The following is a 12,766-nucleotide window of genomic DNA, read 5'->3' as shown; positions in this document are numbered from 1 at the left end:
AAAATTTTAAAATACAACTTCAGTTGCCAAGCTGTATGTTGGTATTGCAAGAGTATGTGGATGCCATGGTTAAATTCTGTGGAACGAACTATGGAAAGTCAACAGGGCATTCTCTTAAGATGATGATAGTGATAAAAAACATTACCCTTGCTGGTTAGTATGTTGAATTGTTCAATGTTAACAGAATTATGATACAAAAAGAAAATAATTATGCATTAATGGTCTACAGAGATTAATTCCCTTCACAGACAGCAGCTTTTATATGACCAAATTAATATTTACTTGAGTTTCATATAATATTTCCACTGATACTTAAAACAGCAATTTGGTGCTAAAGTTTTAAGTAGCCCGGTGCCAGAGGCTTATGTCAGACTTATTCTTTAGGTTTAACGTTCATTTACTGATTTTTTTTTGAGCCCAGAATTTAACCTCTATATTACTGAAAATGTTAAATTATTATGCGTATTATAGGTTTAACTTGGTTGGAAAAGAATACTATTTGTTAACCCCAGTTCACTGTAAATACCAAAATAGTTAATCCCAATAAAAGTAATAAGTACACAAATAAATGTAACACTTTAAATCTCACAGCCATTGAAGTTCTCAGCTACCACAGTGCTAGAAGACATTACAGAAAGCCCAGATAGACTCAAGTATTAACAGTAATAAATTAACAAATTAAAAAACAACTTCAATCTCTGTCATTATACAAGTGGCAAATAAACATTTCTAAACATTCCTTTTAAATGTTAAAACTGCTATATAAAACAACCTGTTAAAACACAACGTAAGCAATGGGAAACCAAACCACACCCCACAACTGCAATACCTTAATAAGGTCACCTTACTTGTAAAGCAAAAGCTATTTTAACTAGAGATGTCAAAGGTTAACCAGTTCCAACTAACCAGTGAGGGCTGAAGCAGTCCCTGCTCTCTGTGGGCAGGGGGCTGCCCCAGCCCCGTGGGGCCTACTGGTCAAAGAGCTGCCCTGCTTGCAGTGGTGGGCCCCTCCAGCCTGGCAGCGGTGGGCCCAGCCTCCCTCTTAATTGTCTGTGGTCCAGAAGCACCAGGGATATTCCAGGACCAGAGAGTTCTGGTCAAAAGCTGGCAGCTGGGAGCCCTGCGGGCAGGGTCAGGAAACACGAAAGGATCAGCAGGGAAGTGGGGCTGGCAGCAGGGGCAAGGAAAAGCCAGCCAGGAGGCTGGAAGATGGGCCAGTCCTGGGGAAGCCAGTGGCAGGGGGGCCAGAAATGACCACCCTTGGTCCGGCAAAATTCTTCATCCAAGACCAGTCAGGTCCCCCAGGGTGCCAGACCAGGGAGGTTCAACCTGTATTTCATTTAACGCTGGTATGGGAAAAACTTGTGCAAAGAAAAGGCTGGTATTTTTGGCAATTTAGAGCAAATATAATTTTAAAATTGCAAGCAGAAAAATAAGAGGTTCTGCCTGTATTTTGCTTGTATTGTAAAATAGCATCTTTATAGTCTAACATAGAATGGTATACAAAGCACATAAACCAGCCTGTGTATGGAGAAGGAAGTATAAAACTCCTTTATCATACTCTGTTGAAAAAGACATTTTCACATGGAAGAGGAATGATTGTCAGATATAAGAGATGATTGCAAGAGTCCTTGACAAAATATAAATTTAATCAAAAGAATGGTCTTAAGTAAAGGCTAATCAATGCCCCTTAACCTCTCAGGGAAAATTGAAAATAGTACTTGAAAGGTTGAGATTCTAAAGTTATGGAGAAAAGATTATAATTTTAACTATAAAATAATGATTATGTTTACATATTAAAAGTTAATGGATACACATTATTAAATCCAGCTCAGATCTAGACATTTATTATTATAAGTAAAATATATTTACTATAAACAGGCATACCAGATTTTTTTTAAATTATATATCTTTACTTAATCTATAAAAGCAGTAAATTTTTATTTATTTGAAGTTTGCAGAAAACTGGTATTAGGTAACAAAAAGGTTTAGAACAGGCTTTATCTGAATAGGACTGTAATACTCAAGTTTCCTATTGTCTATTTTAATACTTCATTGGAATTTTACTTTTTCCTTTCCTTTTCTATGAGATTGTTACAGCAGCTCAGTGACTGTCCATCTATGGTCCATGCACTCTTAAGCAGCCCTTGGTCTGAGTTAGGGATGTATGTGAGTAGTCAACTAGTCATCTACCAGATAAGCCTGATCAGGTAGTCGAGTTGACTAATTGCTCCCTCCCGGCCCAGCTGCCTCTATATCAGAAGCAAGGGTGGGGTGGAGAAAAGCAGAAGCTGGTGCTGGGGGGAGCCCGCTTAAAAGCTGACTCCCCCCCAGCACCATCTCTGCTGTGCCGCCCTCCTCCCCCAGAATGTTTATTCCCCAGGTTTGGGCAGTGTAGCTGGGGTGAGGAGAGGGGGCGCTGGTTAATAAGCACAGGCTCAATATAAATCACAAAGCAAGGGGGGCTACAGGCCCTGTGCTCCTAGGGTTGCCAGATGGTTTCAACAACAATACCAAACACTCACCTCCCCCACCCCCCCAAAAAAAAAACAATGGGGAAGAAATTCTGTTGGGGGGGAAAGAAAGCAGGGGGGGAAGAGAGACCAAAGTCGTTGAGCCAAAAAACAAAACAAAACAAAAAAAAGGACCTCAAGAGTTATTAAGCAAAAATAAATAAATACATAAAAACAGCAGCAAAACAGTATGGCCCCTTTAATTGCATGCAGAGTCAGACTAGGGATAGGAAGCGGTTGACCACTTAAGAACCAGGAAAGAGGTTTTTTGCCAGCGGACATTTTTTTTTTTTTCTGAGCCACAAGGGAGTTTCCCTGCGGAACCAAGTAAGCAGAGGGGCCCCCGCAGGGAGGAGGGAGGGAACTGGGCCCAGTTGCTGAGTGTGTTGTAGGGTTGCCAACTGTCTGGGATTTTTGCCTCCTGGCTGGGAAAAAAAACAGAAAATACCGGACATGTCAGGTGTCCGGTATTTTCTTTTTTTTAACCGAACAGGAGGTGAAAATACCGGACTGTCTGGGTCAATACCAGACACCTGGCAACCCTATGTGCTCCCCAAGCTAGCCACACACAGCATGGAGAGGACTGCCCAACGCAGGTTTTGGACCCTGTGCCCTGAGTAGGCACAGAGCATTCCACCCCAGCATTTGCTTGCCTGTCATCTCCCCTTCTGAGTCAGTCCTTTCTTCCTTCCTTCCCATTCTGGGAGGTCGTGGTCCTTATCTTGTGGCTCGGGCTGGGGATGCTGCTTAGCTCCTGACTCAAGCAGGGTGAAAGGTGTCTGACTGCTCTCGCAGGGCCATTTCCTCTTGCCTCTGCTGCCCCAACATGGGTTTATTAATGGCTGCTTTGCACAGCACAATGATTGGCATTTCCTAATGGAATTGGTGTCCAAGTGTTCTGCTGGAGGTGGTGCTCCCAGCTCCCCCTTGGTTCCGCAGGGCTGGTGGGGAGAGGGGGTATGTCTACACTACAACGTTAATGCGAACTAACTTAGTTCGAATTAGTTAATTGGAACTAAGCTAATTCGAACTAACGGATCCAGACTAAGAAACTACTTCGAATTAGCGTTTTGCTAATTCGAACTAGCATGTCCACATTATGTGGACCCTGAACCGGGGTTAAGGATGGCCGGAAGCAGTGCTGGCAGGGCATCAGAGGAGGACTTAGAGCGTGGAGATGCTGTGTCAGGCTAGCCAAGGGCTGTGCTTAAAGGGTCCCGACCCCCACCCTGGACAGACAGTTCTCTGGGGTGCCCTGCTTGCAAAGCAGTCCTGGCTTGGATTGCCCGGACTACCCACACTGGGCACATCACACCACTCAGCCATCAGCCCGGCTGCACTTGCCGCAGGCTGCCATCTAAGGAGAGGGGGTAATTGGGGGGTTGCAGGAGAGCTTCCACCTCCAGAAGCCCGCAGAGCCAGCCCAGTCCTCCCCATCGGGGGATCGTGCCCCATTCCTCCCTCACCTCCTTCCACTTACCCTTCCCTAGCCCCTCTTCTTGATGTACAAAATAAAGATAACGTGTCTTCCAAAATGGAATCTGTCTTGATTGAACAAAACTGGGGGAGACTGGGAAAAGGAGGTGGGAGAGGGGAAGAGAGAGGCTGGGAGAGGGGAGGGCAACTACAATGATCAGGGGTTGGGAACAGGTCCTATATGAAGAGAGGCTAAAGAGACTGGGACTTTTCAGCTTAGAAAAGAGGAGATGGAAGGGGGACAGGATAGAGGTCTCTAAAAGCAAGAGTTGGGTGGAGAGGGTGCATACAGAAAAGTTCCCATAAAGAAGGACTAGAGGACACCAAAGGAAAGGAATGGGTAGCAGGCTTCAAACTAGTAACAGAAAGTTGTTCTTCACAAAGCAAAGTGTCAACCTGTGGAACTCCTTGCTGCAGGAGGCCGTGAAGGCTAGAACTAGAACAGAGTTTAAAGGGAAGTGAGATCAAGTCATGGAGGTTGGGTCCATGGAGTGCTATTAGCCAGGGGGTAGGAGTGGTGTCCCTGCCCAAGGTTTGTGGAAGGCTGGAGAGGGATGGCACGAGACAAATGGCTTGGTCACTGTCTTCGGTCCATCCCCTCCAGGGTCCCTAGGGTTGGCAGACAGGCTACTGGGTCCCTAAGGTCGGCAGACAGGCTACTGGGCTAGATGGACCTTTGGTCTGACCCAGGACGGCCATTGTAAGCTCAGGGCTCAGGGTCGGGGGTCTCAGTGGACCCCCTTGATTCTCTTGCACACCTGCTCCTGGGTGGCCAGGCTGGTAGCTCTCCTGCCCTAGACGGCCACTTTCCTGTGCCTAGTGCGGAGATCGTGGACGAGGTCCACGATGTCTGCACTAGCCCAGGCGGGTGCCCGCCTCTTACGGTCCCGAGCAAGCTCCCGGGAGCCTCCAGCCTGGTCCCGGGAAGAGGGGGAGGGCTGGGGGGCATCGGGTGGGTGGCTCGATCCGTGCCAGGTGCAGGGTCTGCTGGCTGGGTGCTGGCAGGCTTGCACCTGGCACGGGCACCTTAGCCAGCCTGTGCCCCTTTAAGGGGTCCGGGGCTGGGAGGGGGGCAGAAGAGTTTCCCTGGTGTTGGCCACCAGGGGAACCTGGAGAGGGCTAGCCTCCCTCTAGTTCGAATTAAGGGGCTACACACCCCTTAATTCGAACTAGCTAGTTCGAACTAGGCTTAATCCTCGTAAAATGAGGTTTTCCTAGTTCGAACTAAGCGCTCCGTTAGTTCGAATTAAATTCGAACTAACGGAGCGTTAGTGTAGCGCCTATGAAAGTTAGTTCGAACTAACATCCGTTAGTTCGAACTAACTTTATAGTGTAGACATACCCAGGCAGATTGGCATGTGAAGTGGCCCCAGCTTCAGTTTCCCAGAGTCAATCCATTTTAAATACATGTGCACAAGTACACACCGTGAATTAAAACGACCTGAATTAGAAACCAGACCTGGGCGTCCCGAGGTAACCTGGCACCCCCAGAATGAATGGCCTAGATCTTGCCTCTCAAACTGGCAAGCAAAGGGCTTTCTTTGGTTCCTCACACTTGCTGCAATTTTTAAATTATTGACTTTGCAACCAGCTAACGAAGCTGCATGCGTTGGTTTGTTTGCCCGCATTGGGGCATCAGGAATGAGACAACCTCCCGCCGTTTGCTTCCCGCTGGGCTTGCCCCCAGCAAAGTTTGCACAGAAGTAGAAGGTTGCAGTTCAGAACGTACAGGCAGCAAGCGAGCCGGGATTGGCAGATCTGCGAGTCTAGTGGGTGCAAGTCTCACCCTCCCACCACACACCCTGATCCATTGGGGATGCTGGGTTTGTAACTGCTGGGAGAAGTGCAGGAAAGAAAGCGTGTGGGGGTGGCAAAGGAGATGGAGAGAGGCAGGCAAGGTAGAAGAGCCTGCCTCAGTCCCGGGGAGCTTGAACCTCTTCTTCTACGCCTGGCTCTCTCAACACGGATTTTTCCCAGTGTGTTTCTCACTCTGCAGAGCTTGCAAGGTAAAGGCGAAATGGACAGGCTAGTGATTGAGACCTGGGGAGCTGAGTCTGGACCCTGCCCTTCCTACTTTACCCAGCCACACCTTTACTGATTAGCCTTCATTTATTTTTTCTCATCCCCGCCCACCATGGACCGTGGTTAAAGTGCAGAGCCACAGCGGAAGCGATCCCCTTCTTATCGACTACTCAAGTAGTTGATGGAAATTCCATTGACTACTTGATTAGATAATTAACCGGGAGCCCCCCACACTGTAGCTCTGCATTTTAAAAGTAGTAAAATGCCTGGCGGCTCTTTACTACATTTAAAATGTTGAGCCACAGCAGTCCCGGAGCCAGCGTGAGATGGGACTGCTGAGTCCTGGCTCACACTAGGTCCCCTGCTGTGGCTCTGCCTCTTAAATGTAGTAAGAGCCAGGAGTGTCTTTCCTCTGAGACCAATCTCCTTCTTTGGACAGTACCGACATTAAACAGAATCCTCTGCAAGAAAGCATGCCGCTTTTTCTTCTCTTTTGTCCAAGCTTCCTTTTGAAGTGGCTGATGATAGATCACCACTTCCCTTTTACAACTTCCATCCCCCTTTGTCAAGTGACTTCCTGATCAGCCTTGTCAGGTGATCAAAGCCCCCATCAGATTATCCTGTTACTAGTTGCAATCTTCCTGGATTCCAAACTTCAAAAATGGTTTGCCCTGCATGCCAGCCATTTCTTTGTTCATTTGGTCTTTGTACAGATTTGACCTCCCTGATCCGACACCCTCAGGACCAGACCAATCATGAAAAAAAGAATTTGCCAGACCAGGGAAGGTAAAGGCTCTCCCTCCAATTCTAGCCACCAGTTCCAATCAGTGGGCCAGCAGCCACTCCCAGTCCTTTGGCAGCTGCTGGCTAGGCTGTGCTCTTGGCCTTCTGGTGGCAGCCAGCTGTACTAGGCTCTGCTCCCAGTCTCCTGGCAGCAGACTGCTGGGTCTAGTCTGGACTCTAACAAATCTAAGCAAACAGGAGCAAACTGTATCTAAATGCACACACCCAGAGTCTCATTTTTTCAAGTTAGAGTGTTTCCCTCTTTTGAGCCATGTTAAGCACAGTCTTTCGTATTCCCACAATTACAGATATTGCAATTAATATTAAAACACAATTTGTGAGCCAACACCAGCCAAGTTGATTACAATGAGCAAAACACCACTCCATCAGCTGAATATTGAACAAACCTAAACAAAACAGAGTAATGGTATTTACATGGACACACCAAGGGTCTCTACCCACTTCCAGTTAGCTGTAAGGGGGACATATTCCTTCAGAACGGGGTGGGGAACCTTTTTTGAGTCAGGATCATTGACCAACAGAAAAATCAGTTGGGAGCCACACACTGACCCGGCACCTGACTGAGAAGCAGACAAGCACTCCTTATATTCCACTTAAGAAAGGGATAGAAAATAAGACACAGAATATCTTACTGCCCCTGTATAAAATTATGGTACGCCTACATCTTGAATACTGTGTACAGATGTAGTCTCCTCACCTCAAAAAAGATATTTTGGCCTTAGAAAGGGTTCAGAAAAGGGCAACTAAAATTATTAGGGGTTTGGAACGGGTCCCATACGAAGAGAGGTTAAAGCGACTGGGACTTTTCAGTTTAGAAAAGAGGAGACTAAGGGGAGGTATAATAGAGGTATATAAAATCATGAGTGGTATGGAGAGGGTGAATAAAGAAAAGTTATTTATTAGTTCCCATAATAGAAGAACTAGAGGACACCAAATGAAATTAATGGGTAGCAGGCTTAAAACTAATAAAAGAAAGTTCTTCTTCACACAGCACGTAGTCAACCTGTGGAACGCCTTGCCAGAGGAGGCTGTGAAGGCTAGGACTATAACAGAGTTTAAAGAGAAGCTAGATAATTTCATGGAGGTTAGGTCCATAAAAGGCTATTAGTTAAGGGATAGAAATGGTGTCCTTGGCCTCTGTTTGTCAGAGGCTGGAGAAGGATGGCAGGAGACAAATCACTTGATCATTGTCTTTGGTCCACCCTCTCTGTGGCACCTGATGCTGGCCACTGTCGGCAGACAGGCTACTGGGCTAGATGGACCTTTGGTCTGACCCAGTACGGCCATTCTTGCGTTCTTATGAAGTAGATTTAAAGACAGATTTATCCATAATTTAGGACTAAAGGCATATATTCTGTGGAAGCATACACACTCAATCACGGACTTACTTTTATAAAATACCAAATAAACACAACAATCAATAGGCCTAGTGAGGCTCAGGTTTAGCATGTAGCAGTGATATTCATAGGTGTTCACTTTCAGAAAAGGCAGAAGAGCAGAACATTACGGCACAACTGTTGTGTAAAATGAGATTAGCTTCCTTTGCCTCTTTTGATTCAGTGCTCTGATATGCTGTTCAGATTCAAGGTAGCTAAAATCATCAGTATTGAAGGAAGTTTAATCTCCAGAAATAACAAGACAAAGTCCTAGAATCTGGGGTAGAAAAAAAACAAACCGATCTCTTCTCGGCATCTCTTCTGAGGCAAGAATGGACCTGTAGAAAGTCATTTATTAAAAAAAGATGCAAAAATTATGGCTTGCGAATACAAATCCCATTACTTCCACATTTTTTTAATTATCTGCCACAAAATTCTGAACCATGTAGGAAAGCATTTAGCATTCCTTTGACAAGCTGGTTTCTACTTAAGTTAGAGGAAACCCTACGGAAACAGGTGAGCAAAGGGAAATGGAAAGAGGAACCAAAATGTTAACTGTTCATGCCTGGTAGATTTTATTATCAGCATACTTCAGACTTTGAAAGTGTAACTCATCTACCAACTACAGCTGTTTACAAATGAAAAACTGCAAAATGCAAGAACAGTTTCAGCCTCTGTACATATATTTATATGTAATACTCATAGAAATGTAGGGCTGGAAGGGACCTCAAGAGATCATCAAATATAGGCCCATAAAGTGATTCAGGACCAAGTAAACCTAAAAGATTCTATTTTAAACTGGATGGACTATTTCTGCTCTTCAAAAATATAGTCACTATGGTTTTTCTTCTTGTAACTAAGCCTCATATTATAAGCAAAGTTATGAATACCTTGTCTTAGCTATTGAATGCAGCATAACTGTGAATATTACCCAAGTATTACTACAAGAATTCTGTACTCATCCACCTATTGTCTAAATAAAGTTATTCCAAGGATAGCCAAGCTTAACACCAGTCCCTTATGTAGCAAAAAATATATATAACTGGAGAGCCCTGATTAACTTTAATTACAGTTCATATTAAGGATCAAAAGGTAGTGCAATTAAACTTACCCCAAAAGGATCACATTTCTATAAAACAGTAAAACATGGTTCCATAAAGCCCATTCAGTTGAAAGAATATTATGTGAGTACTCCCATCTCCAACTAGACAAAGCAGACATTTTAATAATTAAGGTTTACTTCAGTGTAACTCTCCTGGAGCACTGGTCTCCCTGAAGGCATACCAATGATTCATACTTCTACAGAAGCTTAGAAGAACCAGTACTGTATTTTAAAAGGGCTATTTCCATGACTGTAAAAAAAGTTCAAGCATTATACCTCAGTAATTAAACCTTTTTAAACAAAAATTTCAATTTAGAAGAAAAGGAGGAATAAACCACACATACTTAAATGGAAAAACAGTAATATGAAATAAAAAGTCCAGTTTCCTGAGGCCAGGAGGCATCTTGAAATTTTCTTCTTTTAAGTTTATAGGAATTATCCATACTTTTTTGATGCAGAACATGCATACCTTTTATTTCTCTGAGGTATATATTTTAATTTTTCACAAAACCCATAGTGTACATTTTATTGTCTTCTGGAAGACTTACATGGCATTGCCCAGGTTCAGCCCAGGAGTGAAGGGGAAGGGAGGGCTACGTAGGCCTCCCCTGCCAGCGCTCCCCAGGCCTGGGCCAGGGGTGCTGGTGGTAAGGAGAGCAGGACCATGCAGACCTCCCCTGCTGGTGCTCCTCAGGCCTGGACCAAGGAGAGGGGAAAGGGAGGGGACCACGCAGTCCTCCCCCACCAGCATTCCCTGGGGCCGCTGGGGAAGGGGGAAGAGGCCTCCCCTGCTGGCGCTTCCTGGAACCAGCTGGGGTGGGGGACATATAAGTTAGACAGGTGGCCACAATGGGTGACCTGGTGGGTGTGGCAGGCATTGGTGAGTCCTATGGGGGAGAGCTGGGGTTGTACTGCACAGCCCTGGTGGTACTCCCAGAGGACGCGGAAACAACAGGGGTCCCCCTCTCCAGAAGATGGGGCCGAGGGCTGAGAGGGCAGGATTTGGGACCACTTAACCTGGGCCAGTGTAGGCAAGATGGCAAGCTCTGTTCCCAGCTAGCTGCTCCTTCAGTAGTGTGGCTGCCCCCCAGAGGGCATTCTGCAGGATAGCTGTTCCCTGCACTTGCTGCCCCCAGTGATGACTGAGTATTGCGTCTCTCCTCTCTGTGGCCTCCCTTTCCATGGTATGGAAAACAATGGAATTCCAGGCAAATCCCATTTTCCTGGCACAACCAAACCCTGACCTTGTTCCCCATGCATACCAACTCCCACCTGCTCCTTCCCCCCCCCCCCCCCCGCCCCGCTGCTGATACTGAGGCAGCAACATGGGGGGAAAGAGGGCCTTGCATATAAGCGTGAAGGTTAACATTGGTTAACCGTTTATACTGTCATATCCCTAGCATGCACACACCCCATCCTGGACTGCTCCAGTCGCACGCCTCTCTCCCCAAAGTGTCTTTTAAGAAGGGGGGCACTGAAGCTCTCCGGCCCCAGGTTCATACAGGGACGTTGCTGGCTGTCCCCCTTCGTCAGCAAGTGAGGGGAAGTGCACAGTTAGCTGCATTCCTCACTGTGGCTGGATTGCACTGGGGGCAGATGAGCTATGCATGCTCTACCCCTGACAGGGACAGGAAGGAAAAGAGCAAGCAGCCCTGGTACGACTCATGAGGGCGGGGGAAGAGAGCAGGGGACCCTTTTCTCCCCATAGAGTCCCCTGCCCAAAGCCTCCTTTCACCTCCCGACCCTGACTCCTGTACCCCCACCCCATCAGTTCCCTGCCTTTTGCTAAATCTGGCGACCAGTTAGCCCTTGAGTACACGAACAAGATAAACCAGCCAGTCATCTAAAACAGAGTAATCTAAAAGATTACTATTGTGCATGAGGGAAAAGGACTTTTTTCCAACCCATTCAAATGGCCATGGGAAGCTCTGAAGCAGGAGAGTAGATTATAGTGTAGCCGAGCCGGTTCAGCTTCCCGGAGGGGTTCCTCCGCCTCCGGGTCAGTGGGCAGCCACTACACCCCACTACAATAGTCATTATGAGAATACAGAGCTACCAGAGTTATGAGGATGTTGCGGACAATGTAAGTAATCTTTTGATCAAGACAATGAAAGAAAAGAATGAAGTGGACATTTATAGATTCACAGATTCCAAAGTCAGCTCAAGTCAATACTACCCAACCAGCCCAAATCAGCTTCTTCCCACTTCGCCTCACATACAAGTCACCCAGCTTCTCTCTAATCTTGTTTAAATGACACCAAAAAATGGTGAGTCTGTCTCACACTATAAACTGTTCTGAAAATGCCAAGTACATTGTCAGTGTAAATAATAATAAAATTATGACTGAAATATAAAGGTATAAAATTCTGCTAATTCAAAGTTATGGATGACATTCACTTTAATTCCATTTGCTCAGCCTTGAAATAAATTTATATATTCTCATTCTAAAGTTACATTAGAAACCATGAACATCCTGTACTCAGATATCTGCACATCATCCTGAAAACAAAAAAACTTTCCGTTCTCTCCTCTGATTAAACAATTGCTTCGATACAGTGAAATATAATTTCCTACAAAGAAACTAAATCTGGTTTGCTTAATTTAAGACATGTAGCCATACATGAGCAGATATTCATTTAAGCCAAAAAATACAAACTAGCTATTCATCACAATTCCCATTAGCTTAGTCCTCCAATTATTCAAAAGAAACTTTGGTGAGAGCCCTGATTGTACAATTTGTCCAGAGGGTTAATTAAACAAAAAATGTTTTAGATAATAGTCAGTTGATGGACAGAGGAGCGAAAGAATAAGTATTGAATTATCTCCATTTCCCTGTGATGGTTGAAGACGTCTTAGGGATGGACGCTTGAACAAGTTCAGAGTGGAGATGGAAGTTTAAGAACAACCTGCTATTTCTGAAGGATGTGAACTTTCCGAAACTGCAAATTCAATTGTTGATGACTCCTTTTGTTGTGTTTCGTTTTCTTCAACCTCTTTCGCCAAGTTCAAATGTAGCAATAGATTTTGTTTTTCGAGTCGTCGAGCAATATCAAGGAGCCCTTCCTTTGCTTTTGGTATTTCCCTTGAGGTAAGAAGAATCTGATACCATGGGTCAACATAAACTCCAGCAAGGAAATGAATATTGTCAAAAAGCTTCTCTTCGCGTTTCTGCATGGAGGATAGAATTCCTTCTATAATTTGTCCACCATTTTCTTGCAAGAATTTTGACAGTTTTCGCCATTCCTTCACTAAAACTCCCAGGGTTACATCCATAGCTTGAAGATTCACAGTTGTTTTGTTTGGCTTTGCCAAGAGGTCTCACAGGTTCTTCACTTCATCCTATTCAGCTTTTGTTAACTTGAGTTCTCTTGTTCCAGCAGCAGCCACTTGTTCACAGTAAGATTGAAAAACGAGAAGCCGATCAATCATCGCAAATGTTGAAACCCAGCAAGTCACAGTATCCAATGATTCAA

General features: G+C 45.2%; 1 protein-coding gene across 5 annotated transcripts in view; it reads right to left on the bottom strand.

Moving 5' to 3' along the window:
• The window catches only part of ASAP1 (ArfGAP with SH3 domain, ankyrin repeat and PH domain 1), a 306,096-nt gene that overhangs the window by 163,643 nt on the left and 129,687 nt on the right, over nt 1-12,766 (bottom strand). The window lies entirely within an intron of this gene.

Source organism: Pelodiscus sinensis, chromosome 2 (genome assembly GCF_049634645.1).
Source record: "Pelodiscus sinensis isolate JC-2024 chromosome 2, ASM4963464v1, whole genome shotgun sequence".
Lineage (NCBI taxonomy): Eukaryota > Metazoa > Chordata > Testudines > Trionychidae > Pelodiscus > Pelodiscus sinensis.
The sequence above is the reverse complement of the archived record's forward strand: the minus strand, read 5'-3'. Positions and strand labels throughout refer to the sequence as shown.